The sequence below is a fragment of the Triticum aestivum genome, chromosome 6A, assembly GCF_018294505.1.
Source record: "Triticum aestivum cultivar Chinese Spring chromosome 6A, IWGSC CS RefSeq v2.1, whole genome shotgun sequence".
Lineage (NCBI taxonomy): Eukaryota > Viridiplantae > Streptophyta > Magnoliopsida > Poales > Poaceae > Triticum > Triticum aestivum.
The window spans coordinates 41,697,633-41,710,854 of NC_057809.1; the positions used below are offsets into that span (position 1 = coordinate 41,697,633).

The 13,222-nt window shown below is 46.6% G+C and overlaps 1 long non-coding RNA gene across 3 annotated transcripts; it reads right to left on the reverse strand.

Annotated features, from left to right (window-relative positions):
• Window positions 1-5,794: 5,794 nt before the first annotated feature.
• Window positions 5,795-9,495, reverse strand: LOC123131905 (uncharacterized). 3 transcript variants are annotated; one of them, XR_006464371.1, is made up of 6 exons: window positions 8,793-9,492; window positions 7,595-8,521; window positions 7,297-7,363; window positions 6,139-6,648; window positions 5,986-6,049; window positions 5,795-5,869 (listed from the first exon to the last, which is right to left on the reverse strand). It is a non-coding gene; the product is annotated as an uncharacterized lncRNA (long non-coding RNA). The 3 variants fall into 3 exon arrangements; XR_006464370.1 differs by having other exon boundaries at window positions 5,806-6,049; window positions 8,793-9,491; XR_006464372.1 differs by having other exon boundaries at window positions 5,812-6,049; window positions 8,789-9,495.
• Between the last annotated feature and the right edge of the window lie 3,727 nt (window positions 9,496-13,222).

Genomic DNA, 13,222 nt, shown 5'->3' on the forward strand with positions numbered 1-13,222 from the left:
GACCGGGATCTGCAGAGAAATTTCTTGATGAAAGTTTGGTTGCACTATTGCATGCATGACTTTCCCGGCTATGCTCTATTCTGCGGATGGTGTACAAGTGGTAAGATGCCATGCCCAGTGTGCATGCAGGCTCTGCGAATGATTTGGCTGAGTAAGGGTGGCAAGTATGTAGCCTTTGACCTGCATCGACAGTTCCTCCCTCCAGACCATCCAGACAGGGAAGACAAGAAGAACTTCACGAAAGGCCGGGTTGTTCATGAAGTAACCGAGATTCCAACATTTTCGGGGGCAGATGTTCTTGCTCAGCTAAAAGCTCTCAAGCCTAAAGTCAAAGGCAAAGGCAAAGCCAAAGCCAAAGGCTTCGAGGGATATGGTGAGACGCACAACTGGACGCACATTACCCCCTTCTCGCAGCTTCCCTATTTCAAGGACCTCAAACTTCCTTACAATATTGATGTGATGCACACCGAAAAGAATGTGGCAGAGTCCCTTTTCCACACGATCCTCAACATTCCTGATAAGACGAAGGATAACGTAAAAGCTAGAGCCGATCAACAGAGAATTTGTGATAGACCACGCCTGAACATGAAGCCTCCCACAGGCGGTCGAAAAAACTGGTTCAAGCCAGATGCTGACTTTGTCCTTAAACCGCCAGAAAAAAAAGTACTTATCTGGCTGAAACAAATTTTGAAGTTCACCGATGGTTATGCATCGAATATAAGTAAGGGAGTCAATCTTTCAACGGGCAAAGTGACCGGCCTGAAGAGTCATGACTACCATGTATGGATTGAGCGGATAATGCCGGTGATGGTTCGAGGCTATGTCCCCGAGCATGTCTGGCGAGTGCTTGCCGAGCTTAGCCATTTCTTCCGCACGCTCTGTGCTAAAGAAGTAAGTAAAGAGGTGATTGAAAAATTGCATAAGAAGGCACCGGAGTTGATAGTCAAGCTAGAGAAGATCTTTCCGCCAGGCTTCTTTACTCCGATGACACATCTCATTCTGCACCTCGCGAACGAGGTATTGTTGGGGGGCTCTGTGCAAAATCGCTGACAGTACGGCCCTGAGAGGTAGAACAAGCATCTCCGACGGAAATGTGGAAACAAAGCTAAGATTGAAGCTTCCATAGCTGAGGCAGTTATCCTAGAGGAGGTGTCAGACCTCAGGACATCATACTATCCAGACCACGTTCCCCATCTGCATAACAAGGTGCCTCGATACAATATAGAAGAGCCCAAGTATCAACCCAGGCTCGATCTATTCAACGCGCAAGGTGGGAGGGCTGGGGCCTCGAAATCTTATAACATGCCACGACAAGAGTGGGAGGACCTCATGTTCTATATCTTGCACAACATCAAGGAAGTTGAGGAAGTGTGGATGAGGTAATACCACTACACCATTCCTTTATGTCTTCCACATCATCATGTTTCATGTTCACTTAGTCCCGGTCTAACACCGCTTATCTTTTTTTAGTGATTTCGTTCAAGAGGAATGGACGGGAGTGAATCCTCCTACTGAGGCGGAGGCACTTACTCTTCTCCGTCATGGAAACCCTGGACGTAAAAATTTTGTTGCTTGGTTCATGGAGAAAGTAATTTTCCACACTCCCCTATTAAATACCTACTTCAACATTTATTAGTTAACCGAACTAATGCACGCAACAATTTCCATTATACTTGTAGGGAAAAGATCCGAACATATCTATGGATGATGAATTGAGATGGGTTTCCATGGGTTTTGACCCTGCCGTCATGACATGTAAAAAGTATGATGTGAATGGGTATCGCTTCCATACAGAGGAGCACCAAAACAGCCGCCCCGATCCCAAAACTATAAATACTGGAGTGTACACCCCCGGTCAAAATTCAGTAGACTACTACGGAAGGGTACAAAATATATACGAGGTTAAATTCCGCCAGGGGCGTGAGACCCTAAGTCTGCCTGTGTTCAAATGCCGATGGTTCGATCCGCGGGAGGGGGTAAAACATACGCCTTCCATTGGTTTGGTCGAAGTTAAACCATCAACCGTCTATGCCGGAGCCGATCTCTTCATTGCGGCTACCCAAGCTACACAAGTATATTATCTGCCTTACCCATGCCAGAAAGTGTATCTAAAGGGTTGGGAAGTTGTGTTCAAGGTGTCGCCACATGGTAAGCTACCAGACCCGAATGAAGACGATTACTACAACATTAACCCCATGACATACGAGGGAGTGTTCTATCAAGAGCAACCTGATGATGATGATGATGATGATGTGGTTAGAAACGATGACGCTAGACCATTGGGTGATGATGATGTGGACCCAAACGTCGACGATGCACGGAATGATGGTGAGACCATTGTCAATGAAAATGACATACTTATGCTAGAAAAGTTAAACGAAGACGCTGACGACGAGGAAGAGCCTCCACCTCCGTCGGACAACGAAGATGATATGATTGATAGTGATGATGAGACGGACCGAGAAAGAGGTTACAACAGTGATGATTCATATGGGTTCTAGCAGATGTACGTTTCAAGTATTTTTTTCTATAGTTTAGGAATATGCCTTTTTATGCCTTTTATTAATGTGTTTATTATCATGCCTTTTCCTTCATTTCATTAATTTACTAATTGCTTTTTCTCTTTTCAATGCAGGTTCGTGGAACATGGGCAAGGGGAAGGCCGACGGCGTGGGTTTCCTACGCAAGGTCGTCGGCCTGCCTAGTCGGAGTGGTCGAGCACGTAATCCTCCCCCTCGGCTACTTGACGATGACTCCTCACAGGGAGGTCGAGGGAGAGGTGCCCCTAGAGGAGGAGGGGGCGGGGGGAGAGCCTCTAGAGGACGAGGTGCTGGGGGGAGAGCCACTACAGGGGGTCGCGGCCAGAAAGAGCGCACCCTCACCGACTTAGGGGTGTTGTCTTCGAGGCCCTCCTCTAGTGAGGTACCCTCCTCTAGTGAGGTACACTCTAGGAGGAGGAGGAGGAGGAGGTGGTGGTGGTGGAGGAGGAGGAGGAGTGGAGGAGGAGGCAGGCGAGGAGGAGGAGGAGGAGGAGGAGGTTGGGGGAGGGGGGAGGCAGGCGAGGAGGAGGGTGGTGGCGGGGATGATGGTGGTGACGGGAAGGGGGTTGACAAGAAGGGGTGGCTGCGTGGCAACGCAAAGCTACCAAAGCAGGTTCCTGCTACTGAGGAGCAGAAGTGGCTCATTGAGCCCACAGGAAAAGAGTAAGTGGTTCATTATTTTGCTTGTCACATGCTTATTCCGGTTGTTATTTATTTTGCTTGTCACATGCTAATAGTTCATTCTTTTGCAGCAACTGGATATATTCTAAAGGGGTCCGTATTCCCAACGGCCTCATCACCGTCTTGCTGAAGTTATATTGGCCGGGGTTGTACTGTCCTAATCCAGTCAGGCAGCCGGACCGTCGGGTTTTGGCCACGAGCTGGGACCACTGGGAAGCGGCCCGCCACGCGGACCATGAGACCCATGCCAAGACCGTGATCACTACTTTCTGGGTGAGTTCTCTTCAGAAGCACAAGTCCATTCTAGTTTCATGAATGATTTAACTCATGGCTTCTTCCATTCTTGTTTCATGCATGATTGTAGACATTCTATCGAGTTTTTCCGGAGCACAGGGCTAGAGCGGACCAGATCGTGTTGCGCCAATGCAAGAAGAAGGCCCGCCAGATGCAATAGGAGGTGCGCTATGTGGCCATCTCCACATACTACCACGACTATCTTGGTGTGAAGATGACCAAGGAAGAAGCGCGGAGGATGGGCATTACCTTGAAGAGGCCCGAGTTCTTGGCGGTAAGTATAAAAGATTTTTCATTATGCTTTCATATTATTATGCTTTCATTACCTTGTGGTACATTATGCTTTATGCTTTATGCTTCCATAACACCAATTTGGACACTATCTCCACAAGGCAGTTAATGTATGACTAACCCCATTAAACATTCTTCTTCTTCTATTTACCATCACTTTCTTATGTATGACTAACCTCTGTTTGGTGGTGCAGGAGGAGAAACTGAAGCGACCGCTCTCAGACATGCAGGCGTGGGAGATCGCCCATACGCGGAAGGACTCCAAGCCTGGCGAGCCCCAGTACTATGGCAAGAAGACCGCGGGGAGGAAGCAGGCCTACTCCGAAGCGTATCTGAAGTTGCATCCTGACACACCTAACCCCATTGCGGCGCCTCTGGACGACAGGGCGGTGGTGAGCATGGGGCCCAAGGAGCACGGTCGGGAGGCGGTTCTCGATGCTGTGATCACTCCTAGTATCTCCTACACACAGCTTCGTCGGATCGACCCGAGCCTGAGCCAGCGCACGAGCCAGCTAGTGACCAGTACACAGTCCCTCTTTCAGGAGCAACAATCTGTAAGTATTTTCCCTCTTATCTTCATTGCTCACTTCATTTTCCGCATTTAGTAGTTTTATGAGTTCCATCATGTCATACCGTAGGCCTACATGGAGTACACACGCCAGGAGACCATGGCGTGGCATCAGAGGCTTTATGAACACCAAGTGCAGAGGGATAGCCAGATGCAGCAGGCTTTTCAGGATATGGCGGCCGGCAGGTGTCCTCAGTTCCCTCCAGCACAATGCCCTCCAGCACAACCAGTGCTGATGAGCTTTGAGGAGTTTGTGGCACAGAACGCTGGCCCCTCGCCGGTTAGTTCATCCCCAATCTATTCACCCAAAGCATGTCATGCCTTTCAACACAGTCATATATCCCGTGCATATGTCTTTTCAACATCCAGGGAACATGTGGATCTACCGTTGGTGGTGGTCTTCGCAGCACTCCGGAGACACGGAGCCCGACCACTCCGATCCATGGAGGCGGAGGCGGAGATGGAGGCAGAGGCGGTAGCGCTGCCGCTAGCAGTGACGACCTGGGCTTTGGCCGTCTTGGCGGTGAAGTGCTCGATGATCCTTGTGTGGTGATGATGCTTGAGATGACTTGTGTGTGGTGATGATCATTTAGATGACTTGTGTGCTTCTCTATATGCTTATGTTGGTTGTGATGATGTTCATTTAGAGACTTGTGTGTGATGATGCTTATGCATATATTGTTGTGATGGTGCCGGATGATATCCCGTTGTGTTTTATATGTCTATCTCATCATATATATCTGCTGATATGTGCTGCTATTTGAAGTGAATTGATCTGAAAACAAACAGAAAAAAAAGCAAAAGCAAACTATGCCGACGGCTCGGCATAGGGCTAGCGTGAGCTCCCAGTACACGTGGCACCTATGCCGACGGCCTAGCCGTCGGCTTAGTTTAAAAATTATGCCGACGGCTAGGCCGTCAGCATAGGAGCCACGTGTCAGCTACTGGGAGCTCTTTATGAAGGACTATGCCGACGGCCTGGCCGTCGACTTAGTTTCAAACTATGCCGACCCGGCCGTCGGCATAGCCCTGGTCCACGAGCAGCGCCTGGTTGCCCCATGACACCCCTATGCCGACGGTCTAGCCATCGACAAAGGTTTTGACTAAGCCGACGGCTAAGTCGTCGGCCGTCGGCATAGGGGTGCCACGTGGCGATCAGTCATTGGGCAGACTTGACGGCGGCCGCCGTTAGGCGTGATAGTTGCCGACGGTCGGGGCCGTCGGCATAGATGTACGCCCCCGTCGGCGTATCATATATGCCGACGGCTTTTCTAAGCCGACGGCCTCCCTGGCTGTGCCGACGCATATGTTGCCGACGGCCCTATGCCGACGGGGGCCTTCGGCATAGGTCTACCCCGACGGGACTCAGGCCTATGCCGACGGCCCTGGCCGTCGGCATAGGGGGCGATTCCGGTAGTGCATATGACCAGATTAGAAAGTCCACCATGCCGCAAAAATATTTAGCACCCATTTAAATATGGATTTGGGTTCATACCTACACAAAGCACATTAATTATTGTGAAGCTAGAAAAAAATGCTCCTACCATAAAAAATATACGCCGACAACAGCATCATCCAATTAGAGCTTGAAAACAGGAACAAAGAAGACACCTATAGCTGTTCATGGAGCTGTGTCTGAACCTCTATTTGCATATGTATAGCTTCTGCCAAGTTCCTAAGAAAAGGAGAAGGGAACAAATGTAAATTTGTAAGGTCATGGTATTACTATGCATGCATTGTAGTATAATAATTCAGAGATATTACTTGTTTGTTAACGGATCACTTCCACTCCTAACCCCAGTCTCCAACACGAGGAGTTAGAGGAAACATTTGTTCCCAACTTGATCACAATAGTTTACGCGCAGCCAACCTTCACTGAATTTGTCGGTTCCCATCTCCCCGAATTTGTCTGTTCCCATCTCCCTCTCAGAAAGATATGTCCAAATACCAAACAACAGTAATAGTAACTGGGTTTCCATGTTCCAAGTAGCCAAGATAGACAACTCCAAACTGACGTTTGCCAATGGAATTCTCGAATCTATTTGTGATGGTCTTGAGTTCTTAGTAACTGAACTGACGGTTATCGAATTGCAAAGAGACAACATCTCCGTTCTCTTCTTTTGAGTTATTTCCATTCAGCGGTCTGACAGAAGGATTTGCATAGGTACTACAGTATTAGCAACCAAGAACATGATACACTATATTTTTCCTGAACAATAATTAGACAAGTACTTGGTTTCCAGTCAATATAAGTCACCATTTTCAGTTCTTCTCCTGCAAAGGCACAATGTAATAATTACCACCACAACCACCAGTACAGAAACTACAACGGCAGCCCCATCTGAAGCTAGATGAGCTCCGGGATGGTGGCGTCGAGGGCGTCAGGTTTGGCTTTAGGCGTGAGCATCTTCACCTCGTGCACGATCAGCCTAGGCTTATAATAATCCAAAGATTGGGGTCATAGCGGCCGCTGCCGAGCTTGTGCCGCCACAACAACTAAATCTACTTTATCAATTGAATGCATTTCATCGATTGGAAAGTGAAAAAAAAACCAGCCTGCATTGGACATGCAAAAATTCTCTTCATATATCTCAACTTGTGGCACCATAAGACGAAATGTCATAAGTAAACTGAAGGGTGAGTTCGTATGTTGATGCGTCCGCAATGAGACAATTCGGCTCGGAAAATAGCCAAATACAGATCAAGAAAATTGAGCATGTAAAGTTTTATAGCTTAGCTCAATAGCATATAAAATGCCCCCATACTCTAGCATGCTTGAAAAAGAATTAAACTTTTCAACATGAATAGGCAGGATAACAATGCAATGGCTGTGATTCTTCAGGAGGCCTTCCAACCACACAAAATTCATTAAGTAATGAGTAACAGATAGAGTGACTAAGATCTGATTAGCTGAAGGCATACCTTCCCACAGATGCCTGAATATGGTGAGAAGTTTTTCCTCTGCAACATGATATGGAGCTGATATGACCTATGGAATAAGCCAAACAAACAGTGTGATTCTCCACATCTCTCTAAGATTGAGCATGAGAGAAATAATAGCAAGAATAGACAGTGAAAGAGATTTAGCATGAGAGAAATAATAGTAAAATGACAGTAAAAAGAAGTACAATCAAACATCAAAATGCAGGAACAAATGTGACTGTGTTCAAGAGAGAGAGAGAGAGAGAGAGAGAGAGAGAGAGAGAGAGAGAGAGCTCACCTTATTCTTCACCAAACTCTTCCTGAAGATTATTTCTCTTCTCTTCTTTCTCAAATCTGCACACATGTGTATAGAAAAACCATAAATTGAGAAATCAAAATAAGACTATCAAGACCAGAAGAATCAAGGATAAAAACTGAGGGAGGAAGACTTCCATTTGTTTTCCTTCTTTCCCATAATCATGTATGATACCACAGGCATATTCCTTGTCAAACTAACAAGAAAATTACCAAGACACATACTAACCAAATGATTTGATCACTGAAATCTACAAAGGGATAATTTCTTAACTCCCATAATCATGGGATCCTAAAAGTTAAAACCATGTGAAATTAGTATAAGCCTGCTATAACACTAATCGGCATAAGGGTTGCCACTGTCCAACCTGAGTAAAAAAATCATTTGCTTTCAAGACCATCATCCCAGTGCCAATAGTCCTCAGGTAAAAAAATGCTCGTATCCAGTATTTGATTTACCTACTTGATGCAAATGTAAAAGCTCTATAATACCTCATAATGCAAGAAGATTTTCAGTATGATTGTTATAGAACTGAGTTGAGTAGTTCACTCCTGGCCCTTCAGGTGCAACATTTTTATCTCTCTAATCTTTAGTTTGGAAGGATCGGTACTAACAAAACTGATACCCATGCAACTACAAAGGCAATATTGTAACTCTCATTCCAAGACCACACACTGTAACCGAGCCTTGCTCCATATTTCAGAACGAGTTCTGAGAACTGTAAGATTTGCATTGGCATGGACTCTCTCAAGATGCACAGTCAGAACAATTTTGTCAAAACTATGTGCTAAAAATAACCGAGTCTCGTAAGTTCAGAAGGTGGTCCGCGGGCGTGCTACCGAGAATCTCTCTTCCTCCTGCTTGTCTCCTTCCCCATCCTCCCTGCCTCTATCCACTCATACCTTGACTCTACGAAATAACAAACAAGGTTCAGAAAAGACCATGGAGATAACAAATCAGTAGTACAAAGAGCTCAACAAAATATACTTATTGTGGACATAATATATAGTACACAGAAATTAGATGACTTAAATTGTGGGTTGTGGGTAATTTTAAGCTCAACAGACACAGAGTAGTTCAGAACTTCATACTTAGAACATGACTAAAAGGCAGGAGAGGAATTAGTTAAAATAGCAATATAATCAAGTGGCTATTTTTGGCATGGCCACAACATACATACTGATTGTGCCGGTGGAGCATAGGCGGAGACCGAGGAAAGAGGTTGGAGTCGTGCTGGACGTAGCAGTCGTTGTCAAAGTGACAGACGGTGAAGAAGAGCCGCTGCATAGCCACAGGACGCGTTCCCAGGCTTGAGCTTGACCTGTGCCGTCCTCCTCAATCTGAAGGCCATGACTATGCTCGCGACCTGTGCCGTCCTCCTCAATCTGCGGCTGCTTCCCTCCCCGCAGTAAAGCATCTTCCTCACTCACCGTGAGGTGGTCGTGTCCATCAGCACCAACGAAAATGAGAATGAGAATGAGAGAGAGAGTTAGCACTTAGCAGTCGCCCCGATCTAAAAGAGAAGGAAAACAAAAGACAGAGAAAGGATGGACGGACGGCGGCATGGGAGCAGGACGGAGCCGGCCGTCTATGCGGTCCGTGCTCCTCCTGCCGAGGACGACGGCGACGGTGCCGTGGACCATCACTGTGGCTTGAGCTTCTCCTAGGTCGTCGCTGCACGTATGTGGATGGAGGACGGGAAGAAGGCAGAGCTGCTCTGCCCCGCCCCGATCTGAGAGAGCCAGGGTGGACGGACGGCAGCGCCAGGAGCTGCGCGCCGGCCGCCGCGCACGAAGAAGAGGAGGGGAATCGGAGGAGATGGGGCGGCGCAGAGGAATGGGAGGAGAGAGAGACAGAGGAAGTGGAGGCAGATATTTTTAGGCCTCGCCCCATCTCTGGCCCGTACGCTCACGCCTTAGCCACGCTAAAAAGCAGCTGATTCACTGGACCCATAGCTAAAGAGGTCCACCCGGCAGCCGCTTTCGAAGAAGACGCGAATGTACAAAAGAACCAGCAGCCAAAACGGAGAGCTACAGTGAACGAATCGAACGACCCAACCAGCGTCGCGCGCGCGGATGCCTCAGAATGGCGGGTTGCCTAGAGCTGTTTATATGTTCAATGCGTGTTCCCCGGCCTTGTAATCACCACAACGAAAAAAGCAATAAAGAGAAAAGAGCCAGGAGTGACAAGCCCCTGTAGCTATGACCAAAATATTGATCAGTTTTCCGTTCGTTCGCCAAGTTACGAATCGTTCCGTCCAGAGATCAAAGATCGATCGATCCTGTAGTTGCTAGGACGTGCATGCAACTACGCTACTGTTCATCATTCAAGGTGATTGCTAGCTAGCTTGCACATACGTATGCTGCTGCTACTCTGGTGATTTGATCCGGCGATCAAAAACCAACAGGATGCACGCTCAGGCACTGCTGTCGAACCAGCCGATCTGGCAGAGCAGCGGCGAGGCGCCGGGTCAGGATCTACTCACGGGCTACGAGGCTGCCTCCAGCGGCAGCGAGAAGACGCGGCTCCTCGTCCCCGTCACCGGCGGGATCGTCGAGCTCTTCGCCTCGAGATATATACTACTCCCTCTGTTTCAAATTACTCGTCCCAGAAATGGATGTATCTAAAACTAAAATACATCTAGATACATCCATACTTGCGACAAGTAATTCGGAATGGAGGAAGTACGTGCGTGAGTGTGTGCGTGTCCGGTGATAGGAAACATATCGGTTAGATTTGGAAGTCACGCCGTTCGTACATCTCGTGTTTTCTTTCTGATAACAATTGTGGTCTTCCCGAACTTGCTATGATCACTCCCGTAGCTCCGTAAGTCCGATGACGATGTACTTCATATGCATTTGCACTAGAATAATGTGTAGATCATGATTTTTTTCATGTTCATGCATTCTAAATAATTCATACTCTTTGTCCTGTCCAGAATATGTAATTCAACTAAATTTGCATATGGAGTGGTACTTGATTCATGCCTCACATGGACCAAGATTTCATTTAACTTGGCTAGTTGAAGGTTACCGTGTTAAATCATTTAACTTGTCATGCATCATCTTGGTTGAGCATATATGCCATGCCTTGGTTGTTTACCATGTCGTTTGCTTCTTTTCGGATTTTGCTTCTTCTCGGTATCTCCCATTTCGGGATGGCGACGATTTGTTCGACTACTTCATGGGTTCGATTCTTCACCACTTTAAAGAAGAATCGAATCCATGAAGTAGGCGAACAAATCGTCACCACTACGGAACAAGAACACAGAAGAAGCAAAACCCGAAAAGAAGCAAACGACATGATAAACAACCAAGGCATGTCATATATGTATTTGCAGCTACTATTTTCAATTAATCCATCCCGTGATAGTTATGGAAAGCCATTTTGTTGCCCACATCCTTTGTTTTCTTCCGGGTTACTTTGTAGCCACCCTGGAACTTGTTAGCAGTTCCATAGCTTCGATTATGATGTTCTTTATATGTTTTGAACTAGAATAATGTGTAGATCATGATTTTGCTATGTTCATGCACCCTAAATAATTCATACTCCATGTTCTATCTAGAATATGTAATTCAACTAAATTACATATGGCGTTGTTCTTGATGCATGTCTCTCACAAATCAAGACTTCATTTGACTTAAGTAGTTGTAGATTGCCATGTTAAATCATTAAAATGGACATGCACCATTTTTTGGGGAGCATATTTCATGTCTTGTTTGTTTATTGATGTGTTTTATCTTTTTCGGTTTGGTCATTATGGGTAGAACCGGGAGATGTTTCTGAGATCGAGGAGCCCGTTGGGATCTATTTCGAGGAGGAACTTTACTATCCCACCGAAGAGACTCCAGGCAAGATGATCATTACATTGAATACAATGCTAATTTTGCTTGCTAGTTATCTCGATGCTATTGCTTTGCCTTGCTACCTACCCACCCCAGCGACTACCAAGTAAACTATAAATAAGTGAAGAAGCACTGCTTCGGCCGATGGAGACCAGCACCATGAGCGATCCACAGAGGACATGTGAGACAGACAACGCTGGAGCAAGCACTCCAAGATGATGCCTCCAAAAAGGGCACGACCATGGATAGCCGCCACCGTCTCATCCCGAAGATCAAATTTTCACCCGGAGCATCGTGAAAGGGGTGGAAACACTGCGACGAAGGCTGCATGGAGGAGAACAATGTCCGCGGCCGCCGCCGCTGCCGGCTAGTACATGAATGGGCAAGTGATGTACTGATGACCCACAAGTATAGGGGATCTATCGTAGTCCTTTCGATAAGTAAGAGTGTCGAACCCAATGAGGAGCAAAAGGAAATGATAAGCGGTTTCCAACAAGGTATTCTCTGCAAGTGCTGAAATAAGTGGTAACAAATAGTTTTGTGATAAGATAATTTGTAACGAGCAACAAGTAACAAAAATAAATAAAGTGCAGCAAGGTGGCCCAATCCTTTTTGTAGCAAAGGACAAGCCTGGACAAACTCTTATATCGATAAAAGCGCTCCCGAGGACACATGTGAATATCGTCCAGCTAGTTTTCATCACGCTTATATGATTCGCGTTCGGTACTTTGATAGTTTGGCATGTGGGTGGACTGGTGCTTGGATACTGCCCTTACTTGGACAAGCATCCTACTTATGATTAACCTCTGTTGCAAGCATCCACAACTACAACAAAAGTATTAAGGTAAACCTAACCATAGCATGAAACATATGGATCCAAATCAGCCCCTTACGAAGCAACACATAAACTAGGGTTTAAGCTTCTGTCACTCTAGCAACCCATCATCTACTTATTACTCTCCAACACCTTCTTCTAGGCCCAAACAATGGTGAAGTGTCATGTAGTCGACGTTCACATAACACCACTAGAGGAGAGACAACATACATCTCATCAAAATATCGAACGAATACCAAATTCACATGACTACTAATAGGAAGACTTCTCCCATGTCCTCAGGAACAAAAGTACCTACTCACAAAGCATAAACATGTTCATAATCAGAGGGGTATTAATATGCATATAGGATATGAACATATGATCTTCCACCAATTAAACCAAATAGCATCAACTACAAGGAGTAATTAACACTACTAGCAACCTACTAGCACCAATCCCGGACTTGGAGACAAGAATTGGATACAAGAGATGAACTAGGGTTTTGAGAGGAGATGGTGCTGATGAAGATGTTGATGGAGATTGCCTTCTCCCGATGAGAGGAGCGTTGGTGATGACGATGGCGATGATTTCCCCCTCCAGGAGGGAAGTCTCCCCGGCAGAATAGCTCCGCCAGAGTCCTAGATTAGTTCCGCCAAGGTTCCGCCTCGTGGCGACGGAGTTTCGTCCGAGAAGAAGGCTTATGATTTTTTCCCATCGAAAGACTTCATATAGCAGAAGATGGCTACCGGAGGGCCACCAGGGGGCCCACGAGGTAGGGGGGCGCGCCCAGGGGGTATCGTGGGCAGGGTGTGGCCCCCCTGGTGAATTTCTTCCGTTGAGTATTTTTTATATATTCTGAAAACGTCTTCCGTGAAGTTTCAGGACTTTTGGAGCTATGCAGAATAGGTCTCTAATATTTGCTCCTTTTCTAGCCCAGAATCCCAGCTG